The sequence below is a fragment of the Arachis stenosperma genome, chromosome 5 (genome assembly GCF_014773155.1).
Source record: "Arachis stenosperma cultivar V10309 chromosome 5, arast.V10309.gnm1.PFL2, whole genome shotgun sequence".
Lineage (NCBI taxonomy): Eukaryota > Viridiplantae > Streptophyta > Magnoliopsida > Fabales > Fabaceae > Arachis > Arachis stenosperma.
In genome coordinates, this window is record NC_080381.1 from 37,422,155 (window position 1) to 37,435,202 (window position 13,048).

The window sequence follows — 13,048 nt, forward strand, 5'->3', positions numbered from 1 at the left end:
TAACAATTGCGCCGCAAAAACCTCAGCAACATATAACGGAATAGCGACTTAACGGATTTTCGGAACAAAATAACTTACTACTTAGAGAAGAACCAAGAAATGGAGCAACTGCAGCTCCAATGATGACTTCTGACGAGCAGGACGGAGGCAAAGAGCTCAGCGGCGACGAAGCCGCTTGTTGTCGCAAGCAGCAGCGCCAACATCCACCACCGTCACCTCCTCTTCTTCGGTCAGACCAAAACGACGACGGTAGCAGCTTCTGACGAGTTCGACGGCGACGAGGCTAACTTCAACGGCGGTGTGGGACGGCGACAGACTCCTGCTCCCCTTCGTCGTCGCAGTTCTTCCTCCCCCACTGAACAGCACCGTCTCCCTCTCTTCCTTCCAGACCAGCGACAACGACGGCGACGAACTCAACCAATGGCGACGACAGACGCGACGGAGCCGGTAGCAGCAAGGCGTGACGGCGGCGAAAGCTTCTCCCCCTTCCTCGCGTGTTACTGGGTCGCGTCTTCTTCCTAAGTTTCCCTCAACGACGGCGACGACGATGCCCCTCCGCCGGCGTCGTCCTCATCTTCCTTTCCTTATCTTCTTTCTTCGCCGGTGTCATGTGTGTGTGTTTGTGCGTCAGGGTGTTGTGAGGGGAGGAGGATTTCGGCGGCTGCTGAGGGAAAAGGAAGGGTGTGGGTGTGGGTGTGGGTGTGGGATGAAATATGAGTGGGTAAAATTAGGATTTTGTTTTGGAGAAAAAGACGAGGGTTAGGTTGGTAATTTTTAATAAAAATAAAAATAATGTAATAATTAAAAAATTTATTTTGATTTAATAATAATTATATATAAAAATATTATTTATTTATCAATTTATAAATTATTTTTAAATAAATATTTTAATTTAAACATTAAAAATAATTAAATTAATTTTATACATAAACGAATTTGATTGCTTTTTTTATTGCATGAGATTAACTGTTTTTATGATAAAAATTAAAATGTTTGATGGATTATGATCTTTTATATATATGTATAATTTATTTATTTTTTGTCAACAATGTTTAAAAAAAATTAAAAATATTTTTAATTTTTTTTTTCAATTTTATTCATCACATTTTTTATAAGTTTGAAGTACTCAACCTCATTTTACTGTTCATCTCGTCACTGTCGTATCGTGATACTGGGTAACATTTGTTTTTGTCTTTTTGAACACAAGACATAAAAACATGGACACGAATATACATATTTAAGGTTTAGGATTTAAAGTTTGCTGTTTGATTATTAAGACACAAAATTAAGAGAGATACAGTTACATATGAATATTCATAAAATATATGTAATTTGTGTCTCTTCAAAAAGGTAAGACACATATTTTTTACTTAAAACACAAATAAAATTATATTTTATACTATTTTTGTAACACCCTAACTACCAAAGCTCACGCTTCCGGCTGCGCAACTCTGATAGCTCGGACATTACGATGACACTTATGCTATTTGATACTAAAATATGAGCCTGTTTAAAACTTTAAACCGCAATACCGCTCCCAAAACTACTTTTGCTATACAACGAATATCCATACATACCATACAACTTACAGAAACTCATAAAGAGCACATCCATATATATATACATACATATATATAAATGATATTACAAACAGTAACCAATACAATTCCTATCCCTCTTACAGAATATATCAAGATAAAGGCGAGGGTACAATAACTAATAATCCAAAACAATACAGAACATCACAACAATAACTAAATAAATTCTTCGTAACTTCTGCGCCCATATCCTGAAAGGGGAAAAATGTAAGGGGTGAGAACATCATCCTCGAAAGGGTTCTCAGTAGAGGGTTTTTGGGAATTACTGTAATAGGATACATGAAGATAAACCGTACCAGTGATTAATAACCATCTTATGCCTCTTTTCAAAAACAACAGTTACAATGAAAGTAAGGACAAAAATCTTTTCTGAAAGAGGAACTGTTCAATTCTCAAAACATCAAAGCATTTCAAAAAGGTTTATCTATACTGAACCAAAATAACCTTTCATATCTTATTCCAAACCAGAACCACAAAACCGAAATCAACCATCGGTCCATCTCATTCAACCACGGCCCTAGGCCCAAACAATCCAACCACAACCAATCCACCACAATCCAACAGAGTTCCAGATGCAAACACAAGTAGGAAGATGCAGACACAAACAAACAGTTATTGCAAGTAGAACAATTAGCAGTTAATCATGTAGGCAAACCAAGTACAATATGCATACCCAAACAATGTCACATAGATGCATATGATGCATGCCTGTCCCTAGTGGCTGATGATATCATCTGTCGGTTATATAGCCAACCCGACACGTCCTGGTAGCTAACCATGGACAGAAACACCCCTTGCGGAGCAAGTAGGTTTGAGCTACAACCTCCTTGCTACTACCCGCTCAGCCCAGAGCCAGTGGAACAACCACTACTGCGGCTACTACCCAGGCGGGTGTTTAACAGCTCAACCTGGAGCCAGTGGAACAACCACTACTGCGGCTACTACCCAGGCGTCACAATCTCTGACCTGGAGCAAGTGGGACGAACCACAACCCTTGCTACTACCCAGGTATCTCAAGCATTAACCCGGAGCAAGCGGGACGAACCACAACCCTTGCTACTGCCCAGGTATCTCAAGCATATATTCATTCAGTTCTAACCATGGATCAACATCCATCTCAGCCATCCGGCTTAAATTCATAATTCATAGTCAGCCATACGGCCCACAACTCATTCGGCAATCAGCCATAAAACAATACCATACACAACTATTCCGGCTCACGGTTCAATCCAGAACCAGCCAATATTCATAATCATACACAGCCTTTTCGGCCCATAACAAACAGCACTTCCATATTCAACATCATCAAATTCATAAAACCGGCATTTAAGCCATAAATCACTTTTCTCAAGCCATTTCACTTTGAAATCAAATTTCAACTCTTTTCAGCCTTGGCTTTAAAGGATCTCATTTCTCAAATCATCTCAGGCTCATAAGCCAAATTTTACTCAAAGTGAATTCCCTTTTTAAAACAAAGCCACTCTCGGCGTTCTCTTTCCAAAACTTCCAAAACCATGGCAAGTTAAGGACTTATTTCAAAGCATTCAAAATCACCCATCCAACAATGGGATTTTTATAACAAAAGTTTCTCGGCAGAGTCCCAAGTCTTTAGGGAAGGTCAACTTATATAAACTCCTTAAAATTCATTGAAACTCTCAAAATCATAAATCCTCGGTTCAAGTAAATAAAACTGAATTTATTATAAAACCGATCATACAAAATCACAAGTTCCAACCCGGTCCAAAAATCAACTCATTTGAAACGGAACCGGTTCATTCAAATCAAACCACTTTCAGGTTTCTTTTTGGAATCCATTTTTCAAACTCTTCCAAAATGCCTCAAACTTAATTACTCAATTAAAAGTCTAGATTCCTTTAAAATCACTAAAAACTCCTTTTTATATTGAAATCAATATTAGAGCATCATTCTTTCCTTCAGTGATTCAAACGGTAAAAATAGTTCAGCTCTAAATAAGTCGAACTCAACGTATAAGGTTCATCAAATAAATTAAGCTTGAAAACATAAATATCCTCTTAATAAATCAAATAATACAATTTCTCAAATCCAACTCTTTTTAAATAACCTTTCAAACAAGACTAAGATTTTATAGAAATTTCGGCAGAACCTCCCCTAAAACTTGGACTTTTGCCACCCGGTTCGGGTCCCAACTAAACCATTTCTCATTCCTTTTCAACAGCTCAAAACCAGAAATCAATTTAAAGCAAGCTAAATCCAACAATCGCCTCAGTGGCGTATCTCAAGGAAATCATTTCAAAATCAACTCAATATCAATCAATATAACTCATTTCCAAAACTTTAAAGAAATGGTTCATTAACAAATCATTTGTCCAAAACCAAATCAATTAAAATAAACCAAGTTGAATTCAAAAGTGCATTCGACTTTCCACATCATTAAAATAATTGGCTCAAATCAAATCAATCCTCAACGGATTAAACTCAGATTCAGAACTTTAAAGAATCAACTTCAAACATTACATTTCACAAGCCGCACAACAAATTCAGCCAAACCAACATCCATAATCATTCGAGTCAATCAAATAATACATAAGGCAGATACAATCACTAAATACACAATATCTCACATCAGTATCCATATGTAATAATTCCAATAGTAAACTATAGTTTTTGGAAAGCGCCCCTACCTCAAAACACAAAACCATAGCCCAAACGCGTCACAGAATCCTTTCCGCCTCGACTCGAAATCACCGGCAACCAAAACCTCAGCTCCAAGCCACTTTCGCAACAGTCTCAACAACTCTAATCGCAACATACAACAACCAAAACTCAATCGTATAGCAATTAACGCCGCCAAACGTCAGTGTATGATAATAAAGCAGCGATTAAAGGACTCTTCCAAACAAAACGCTTACCGAACCGAAGAAAGAGCGGCTGATCCGAAATAGCGGCGGTCTCTGAACCGGTTCAGCGGCAGCCACCTCAAGCGGCAGCGGCGACAAATTCCGATCACGACAACTGAAACCAACACGCAGTGACTATAGTATTCTCAGAATTCAAAAAGGACAGAAACCCCAATTAAATCCTTATCGGCAAACTTTTCCGGCGACTAAGCTACATTATCCGGTGGCAGAGACGGCAGAGCAGCTCAAAACAGCCAGCAGCAGTAACGCGCTAACCAGCACCAACATCCACCGCCATCACCACCCACCTCTCCGATCAGATCCAACAGCCGCAAGTCAGCTGCAGCAACGATGAACGACAGCAAAAAGGGTTAGCCTCAACCTGCGATGATGGTTCTCTGGTGCGACACCAGCCACAGCAGGAACAGCGGCGGTGCAACCCCAACGGCGACGAGTTTCCCGGCGACAAAACAAGCAGGACTGGCGACGGCAAGGAGGCCCGACGACGGCGATCCAGGCGGCGATGGTCTCCCCTGTCGCGCTCTCCCTCTCTGCTGTGCAAACTCCCATCTCCCTCTCTCTTCGTGCTCGCCGGCAGAGGCAAGATGGCGGCGATGGCATAGCTCAGCTACCGCATGGTGACGGCGCGGACAGATCCTTCTTCTCCCTTCGGCTAGCAACGGCGGCGATGGCGTGAAGGACGGCACAGGGAGGATGCGACGGGCGGCTGTGGAACGCAGCTTGTGGTGAGGACGACTAGCGGTGCGGTGAGCCCCCTTCCCCCTCCACGCCGGCAAACCCTCCTTCCTTCTCCCTAAATTTCATTTTTCTGCCTCTGCTCCTTCCCTTTTCTTGGAAAGAGAGGAAGAAAACCGTGTGTGTTATGGCTGCTGGGGCATGGGGGAGCAACGGGTTACCGGGTAGGGTTTTAGGGTTTCATTTCTTTTTCAAAATAATTAGGGTTAGGGGCATATTGGTAATTTCACATAAAATTGGGAATAATATAGTAATTGAAACCCAAATTAAATCCAACACTATTTGTACATAGAAAATACTATTTGTTCATCAATTTCACAAATTATTTTCAATAAAATGCCCAAATCCAAAAATTAGAAATAATATATTTAATTTCTTCATTTTTCAAAATAGCAGTAATAATATTTAAAATATTACTTATCTAATCCAAATCTTATAAAATCCTTATTATTTCACAACTACCAACCATATGATTTAAATATAGAAAATAATCCAATAATTATAAAATTGGATAATAATCATGACTCGTCTCAAATCCAATAAATTAAAAATTGCCTTAATTATCTCTAATGAAATAATTTCTGAAATTAAGGCTATAAATAGCTATATGATTTGAGACTTACTCATAAAAAGACTTTTCAAAGGTTTTGGGTCTTACATTCTACCCACCTTATAAAAATTTTCGCCCTCGAAAATTGATACAAAATGAAAGAAATTCCATAACAGTTCACCCTTGAACCCATTTACGGAAGAAGCAAAAATATCTCAAAATATAATCATATATACGATTTTCAAATACTTTGATTGTCATAAGCATAAGGATGTAAAGGTAGGAGTGTGATTGCAAAGCAAACGTTACAAGGTAGGCTCAATGTAAAAGATAACATGGGTCAATCATGTGGTAGAAGGGCAAGGCATCAAAGGCTATCAAGCAGGATGGAGTTAAAACGACGTGCTTAACCTCCGCATACTAATCTCATATCAACCTCAAAGTTTCAACTTTCCAACTCCAGCAAGCACTTTACAATCCCATACTCAATCCAAGCCTTGCGACTGTAAATCCGTTCGCAAGGAACAAAACACCCACAACTCATACGTTGCACACCTACCGCTTCAACTTCCGTATACACATCACGTCTTAAAGAACTAACGTATCGCGTTACTACGTCCACAAGTCGCACGTGATATCAAAACAATTCTCGAGTCTACTCAGAAGGATACAAGATTTAAAAAGGAGAGTCAAATGTCAAAGATAGTACTCAAAGATTTGAGAGAATGTATCCAATTCCAAATAAACAAGGATACTCAAGCAATGAAGTTTGCTAGACTCAATTCAATTGACAACTTTGAAGACAACCTCGGATCAAGGAAATCCAATAGGATCAATAAGAAGAAAATCATTGCATTATTTTGAAACAAATTCAAGCTGAGTCGAAGAAGTATGAGATTTACAGAAAAAAAAATATCTCAGACCCAAGACAAAACTCACAGAACTCAAAAGCATAATTAAAATACTTCTGAATACTCTGTTTGTAAAAGAATCGAAAACTTACAGAAAATCATCTCGCAATCTGAAAGAAAAGTTAAGCAACAACCATTCTTCAAGAGAGTAACAAAAGCATAAACGTGGCTTTGCTTTAATACAATTTCATGTCGAAGTAGACCATGTAAAGTTTTGAAAACAAAATGCACACAAGTTTGGCTAAGAGCTAAAACATTTCCCCAAATATTTTAGAAAGATAATTAGATGCACAACTTAACCAAAAGCAATCATAAAACTCGGAAGAGAAATCAAATGCTCGTTCAAAAATCCTAAAAATCCATATTCAAACAAGCGTGTATAACATTTATTGCGAGGACAAAAGAGGAAGTTAAACTCTCTTTAGAAAATAAATTCCGAGATAAAATTTTGCTTACAATTTGGTAAGAAAACAAGTGATGTGTTACAAACGCACAGATTTCCATTAAGCAAGGAAACTTTTCAGAACTTCATTTAAAATAGCGCATGCCAACTTTAAATTAATTTCGTCAAAATTGAACAATGGTTTCAATCTTAATCAAGCAACAGAAAATAAATTCCGTTTAGAATTTACTCAAAGCGAATTCAAAACTTCCTTAAAAGTTTAAAACAAGACTCCAAAAGTATACTTGAAATCACCATTTCCAAAAGGATATTCAAGAATATTAGGATGTACTTAAGAAGGAGTCAAGCCATACAAGAAAGAATCTTAAACCAAAGTAGTTCAAACAAGATTCACTAGGCATGAGTCATCAAACAAGCTTTCCATTGATCCAAAAGAATACTAAGCCTTAGGAAAAGACCAATCAATCATTAGAAATTTTTCCAAGGATAAATCTTTGATTAAAAACTCTTGTAAGGACAATGAGAGGATAGACGATGCACGAAATTGAAACAAATCAAGCTGACTCACATAAGAGCGAGATTCACAAGAGAGTACAAACCAAGATCAATGGTAATGTTCACAAGATGTAAAAGATTAGTTAAAAACAGAATCACATATGACATCCATAGAGGTGAAAAGCTTAAGAAGGAATCAGTCCTTTCATAAGAAGAAAGCTATGAGTCCAACATTTTCAAAAGAACAACAATGACATAAACCATGTAGTATGCTAAACCAGACTCAAATTAAAATGAATTAAGTGAAATTGATCAAACGAAACTCAACTGGAATAAAAGCAAAAAAAAATCCTTTCTTTCCAGAATTTAAAAAAATATCCAAATACACAATCAAATAAAGATGTCCATTGGAACTATAGTAAAATTACTAGAAAGTCAAATTTACTTTTAAAGTAAGTGCAATTGTGTAAACCAGTAAAAGTACAGGCAAGATATTAGAAAGAAATAGTTGTTAAACCGTATAAATAATTTCAAAGTCTCATATATAGAAAAGTATATATCTATTAAATAGCAATCTTCACAAAATCTCAAAATCTCAAACTTGGCTGTAATCACTGTCAAATAAGATAAGAACCGAATCAACAAATTTCTATAAGAATGGACTCGAAATCCGGACTTAAAAAGGCACAGTGCATTAAGACAAGTTCAAAGCTATATCAAAGGATACGTGAATCAAAAGAACTCAAACAGAGAAAGATAGATACAACAAGGATCTCAAACAAGCATATGCACTTAGGATCAAACAAGAATGCATATGAATAAAGGAATAGAGTAGAAACATCAAACTACTTTTCAAGAGGAGTAGCAAACAAGAATTTCAAGTTAGGACATGAAAGAACAGGTCGACTCGAACAAATTCCAAAACACACAACTGAATAGCCTCGAGAAATAGTTTCAACGTTCCCAGAACCCGCGATTCGCTTAACTCAAAACTCGTATACCATCTATGATAACCCATTAGTGCTCTCATATACATAATTCACTAGTATTAAGCCGGCCAAACTTAATACCAAGAATTATGCAATGCGAGACTAACAGCATTAAATCAATAGATCGTCATGTGCATAAAGCTCTAATTCTCATCATTCGACAAGACCTAATACATGACAAACGCCCAGAGCATGCAATCGAAGCATAGTCAGTCCATTCCTCAGGCTCTACAGGAAGAACTGCTCTGATACCATAATGTAACACCCTAACTACCAAAGCTCACGCTTCCGGCTGCGCAACTCTGATAGCTCGGACATTACGATGACACTTATGCTATTTGATACTAAAATATGAGCCTGTTTAAAACTTTAAACCGCAATACCGCTCCCAAAACTACTTTTGCTATACAACGAATATCCATACATACCATACAACTTACAGAAACTCATAAAGAGCACATCCATATATATACATACATATATATAAATGATATTACAAACAGTAACCAATACAATTCCTATCCCTCTTACAGAATATATCAAGATAAAGGCGAGGGTACAATAACTAATAATCCAAAACAATACAGAACATCACAACAATAACTAAATAAATTCTTCGTAACTTCTGCGCCCATATCCTGAAAGGGGAAAAATGTAAGGGGTGAGAACATCATCCTCGAAAGGGTTCTCAGTAGAGGGTTTTTGGGAATTACTGTAATAGGATACATGAAGATAAACCGTACCAGTGATTAATAACCATCTTATGCCTCTTTTCAAAAACAACAGTTACAATGAAAGTAAGGACAAAAATCTTTTCTGAAAGAGGAACTGTTCAATTCTCAAAACATCAAAGCATTTCAAAAAGGTTTATCTATACTGAACCAAAATAACCTTTCATATCTTATTCCAAACCAGAACCACAAAACCGAAATCAACCATCGGTCCATCTCATTCAACCACGGCCCTAGGCCCAAACAATCCAACCACAACTAATCCACCACAATCCAACAGAGTTCCAGATGCAAACACAAGTAGGAAGATGCAGACACAAACAAACAGTTATTGCAAGTAGAACAATTAGCAGTTAATCATGTAGGCAAACCAAGTACAATATGCATACCCAAACAATGTCACATAGATGCATATGATGCATGCCTGTCCCTAGTGGCTGATGATATCATCTGTCGGTTATATAGCCAACCCGACACGTCCTGGTAGCTAACCATGGACAGAAACACCCCTTGCGGAGCAAGTAGGTTTGAGCTACAACCTCCTTGCTACTACCCGCTCAGCCCAGAGCCAGTGGAACAACCACTACTGCGGCTACTACCCAGGCGGGTGTTTAACAGCTCAACCTGGAGCCAGTGGAACAACCACTACTGCGGCTACTACCCAGGCGTCACAATCTCTGACCTGGAGCAAGTGGGACGAACCACAACCCTTGCTACTACCCAGGTATCTCAAGCATTAACCCGGAGCAAGCGGGACGAACCACAACCCTTGCTACTGCCCAGGTATCTCAAGCATATATTCATTCAGTTCTAACCATGGATCAACATCCATCTCAGCCATCCGGCTTAAATTCATAATTCATAGTCAGCCATACGGCCCACAACTCATTCGGCAATCAGCCATAAAACAATACCATACACAACTATTCCGGCTCACGGTTCAATCCAGAACCAGCCAATATTCATAATCATACACAGCCTTTTCGGCCCATAACAAAACAGCACTTCCATATTCAACATCATCAAATTCATAAAACCGGCATTTAAGCCATAAATCACTTTTCTCAAGCCATTTCACTTTGAAATCAAATTTCAACTCTTTTCAGCCTTGGCTTTAAAGGATCTCATTTCTCAAATCATCTCAGGCTCATAAGCCAAATTTTACTCAAAGTGAATTCCCTTTTTAAAACAAAGCCACTCTCGGCGTTCTCTTTCCAAAACTTCCAAAACCATGGCAAGTTAAGGACTTATTTCAAAGCATTCAAAATCACCCATCCAACAATGGGATTTTTATAACAAAAGTTTCTCGGCAGAGTCCCAAGTCTTTAGGGAAGGTCAACTTATATAAACTCCTTAAAATTCATTGAAACTCTCAAAATCATAAATCCTCGGTTCAAGTAAATAAAACTGAATTTATTATAAAACCGATCATACAAAATCACAAGTTCCAACCCGGTCCAAAAATCAACTCATTTGAAACGGAACCGGTTCATTCAAATCAAACCACTTTCAGGTTTCTTTTTGGAATCCATTTTTCCAACTCTTCCAAAATGCCTCAAACTTAATTACTCAATTAAAAGTCTAGATTCCTTTAAAATCACTAAAAACTCCTTTTTATATTGAAATCAATATTAGAGCATCATTCTTTCCTTCAGTGATTCAAACGGTAAAAATAGTTCAGCTCTAAATAAGTCGAACTCAACGTATAAGGTTCATCAAATAAATTAAGCTTGAAAACATAAATATCCTCTTAATAAATCAAATAATACAATTTCTCAAATCCAACTCTTTTTAAATAACCTTTCAAACAAGACTAAGATTTTATAGAAATTTCGGCAGAACCTCCCCTAAAACTTGGACTTTTGCCACCCGGTTCGGGTCCCAACTAAACCATTTCTCATTCCTTTTCAACAGCTCAAAACCAGAAATCAATTTAAAGCAAGCTAAATCCAACAATCGCCTCAGTGGCGTATCTCAAGGAAATCATTTCAAAATCAACTCAATATCAATCAATATAACTCATTTCCAAAGCTTTAAAGAAATGGTTCATTAACAAATCATTTGTCCAAAACCAAATCAATTAAAATAAACCAAGTTGAATTCAAAAGTGCATTCGACTTTCCACATCATTAAAATAATTGGCTCAAATCAAATCAATCCTCAACGGATTAAACTCAGATTCAGAACTTTAAAGAATCAACTTCAAACATTACATTTCACAAGCCGCACAACAAATTCAGCCAAACCAACATCCATAATCATTCGAGTCAATCAAATAATACATAAGGCAGATACAATCACTAAATACACAATATCTCACATCAGTATCCATATGTAATAATTCCAATAGTAAACTATAGTTTTTGGAAAGCGCCCCTACCTCAAAACACAAAACCATAGCCCAAACGCGTCACAGAATCCTTTCCGCCTCGACTCGAAATCACCGGCAACCAAAACCTCAGCTCCAAGCCACTTTCGCAACAGTCTCAACAACTCTAATCGCAACATACAACAACCAAAACTCAATCGTATAGCAATTAACGCCGCCAAACGTCAGTGTATGATAATAAAGCAGCGATTAAAGGACTCTTCCAAACAAAACGCTTACCGAACCGAAGAAAGAGCGGCTGATCCGAAATAGCGGCGGTCTCTGAACCGGTTCAGCGGCAGCCACCTCAAGCGGCAGCGGCGACAAATTCCGATCACGACAACTGAAACCAACACGCAGTGACTATAGTATTCTCAGAATTCAAAAAGGACAGAAACCCCAATTAAATCCTTACCGGCAAACTTTTCCGGCGACTAAGCTACATTATCCGGTGGCAGAGACGGCAGAGCAGCTCAAAACAGCCAGCAGCAGTGACGCGCTAACCAGCACCAACATCCACCGCCATCACCACCCACCTCTCCGATCAGATCCAACAGCCGCAAGTCAGCTGCAGCAACGATGAACGACAGCAAAAAGGGTTAGCCTCAACCTGCGATGATGGTTCTCTGGTGCGACACCAGCCACAGCAGGAACAGCGGCGGTGCAACCCCAACGGCGACGAGTTTCCCGGCGACAAAACAAGCAGGACTGGCGACGGCAAGGAGGCCCGACGACGGCGATCCAGGCGGCGATGGTCTCCCCTGTCGCGCTCTCCCTCTCTGCTGTGCAAACTCCCATTTCCCTCTCTCTTCGTGCTCGCCGGCAGAGGCAAGATGGCGGCGATGGCATAGCTCAGCTACCGCATGGTGACGGCGCGGACAGATCCTTCTTCTCCCTTCGGCTAGCAACGGCGGCGATGGCGTGAAGGACGGCACAGGGAGGATGCGACGGGCGGCTGTGGAACGCAGCTTGTGGTGAGGACGACTAGCGGTGCGGTGAGCCCCCTTCCCCCTCCACGCCGGCAAACCCTCCTTCCTTCTCCCTAAATTTCATTTTTCTGCCTCTGCTCCTTCCCTTTTCTTGGAAAGAGAGGAAGAAAACCGTGTGTGTTATGGCTGCTGGGGCATGGGGGAGCAACGGGTTACCGGGTAGGGTTTTAGGGTTTCATTTCTTTTTCAAAATAATTAGGGTTAGGGGCATATTGGTAATTTCACATAAAATTGGGAATAATATAGTAATTGAAACCCAAATTAAATCCAACACTATTTGTACATAGAAAATACTATTTGTTCATCAATTTCACAAATTATTTTCAATAAAATGCCCAAATCCAAAAATTAGAAATAATATATTTAATTTCTTCATTTT

The 13,048-nt window shown here is 38.9% G+C and overlaps 2 long non-coding RNA genes across 2 annotated transcripts; both read right to left on the reverse strand.

Moving 5' to 3' along the window:
• Positions 1-1,052: 1,052 nt before the first annotated feature.
• LOC130979660 (uncharacterized) lies at positions 1,053-5,523 on the reverse strand. Its single transcript, XR_009086705.1, has 3 exons — positions 4,490-5,523; positions 4,262-4,376; positions 1,053-1,789 (listed from the first exon to the last, which is right to left on the reverse strand). It is a non-coding gene; the product is annotated as an uncharacterized LOC130979660 (long non-coding RNA).
• A 2,716-nt stretch (positions 5,524-8,239) lies between these two features.
• LOC130983288 (uncharacterized) lies at positions 8,240-12,948 on the reverse strand. Its single transcript, XR_009087308.1, has 4 exons — positions 12,096-12,948; positions 11,921-12,023; positions 11,693-11,807; positions 8,240-9,219 (listed from the first exon to the last, which is right to left on the reverse strand). It is a non-coding gene; the product is annotated as an uncharacterized LOC130983288 (long non-coding RNA).
• Between the last annotated feature and the right edge of the window lie 100 nt (positions 12,949-13,048).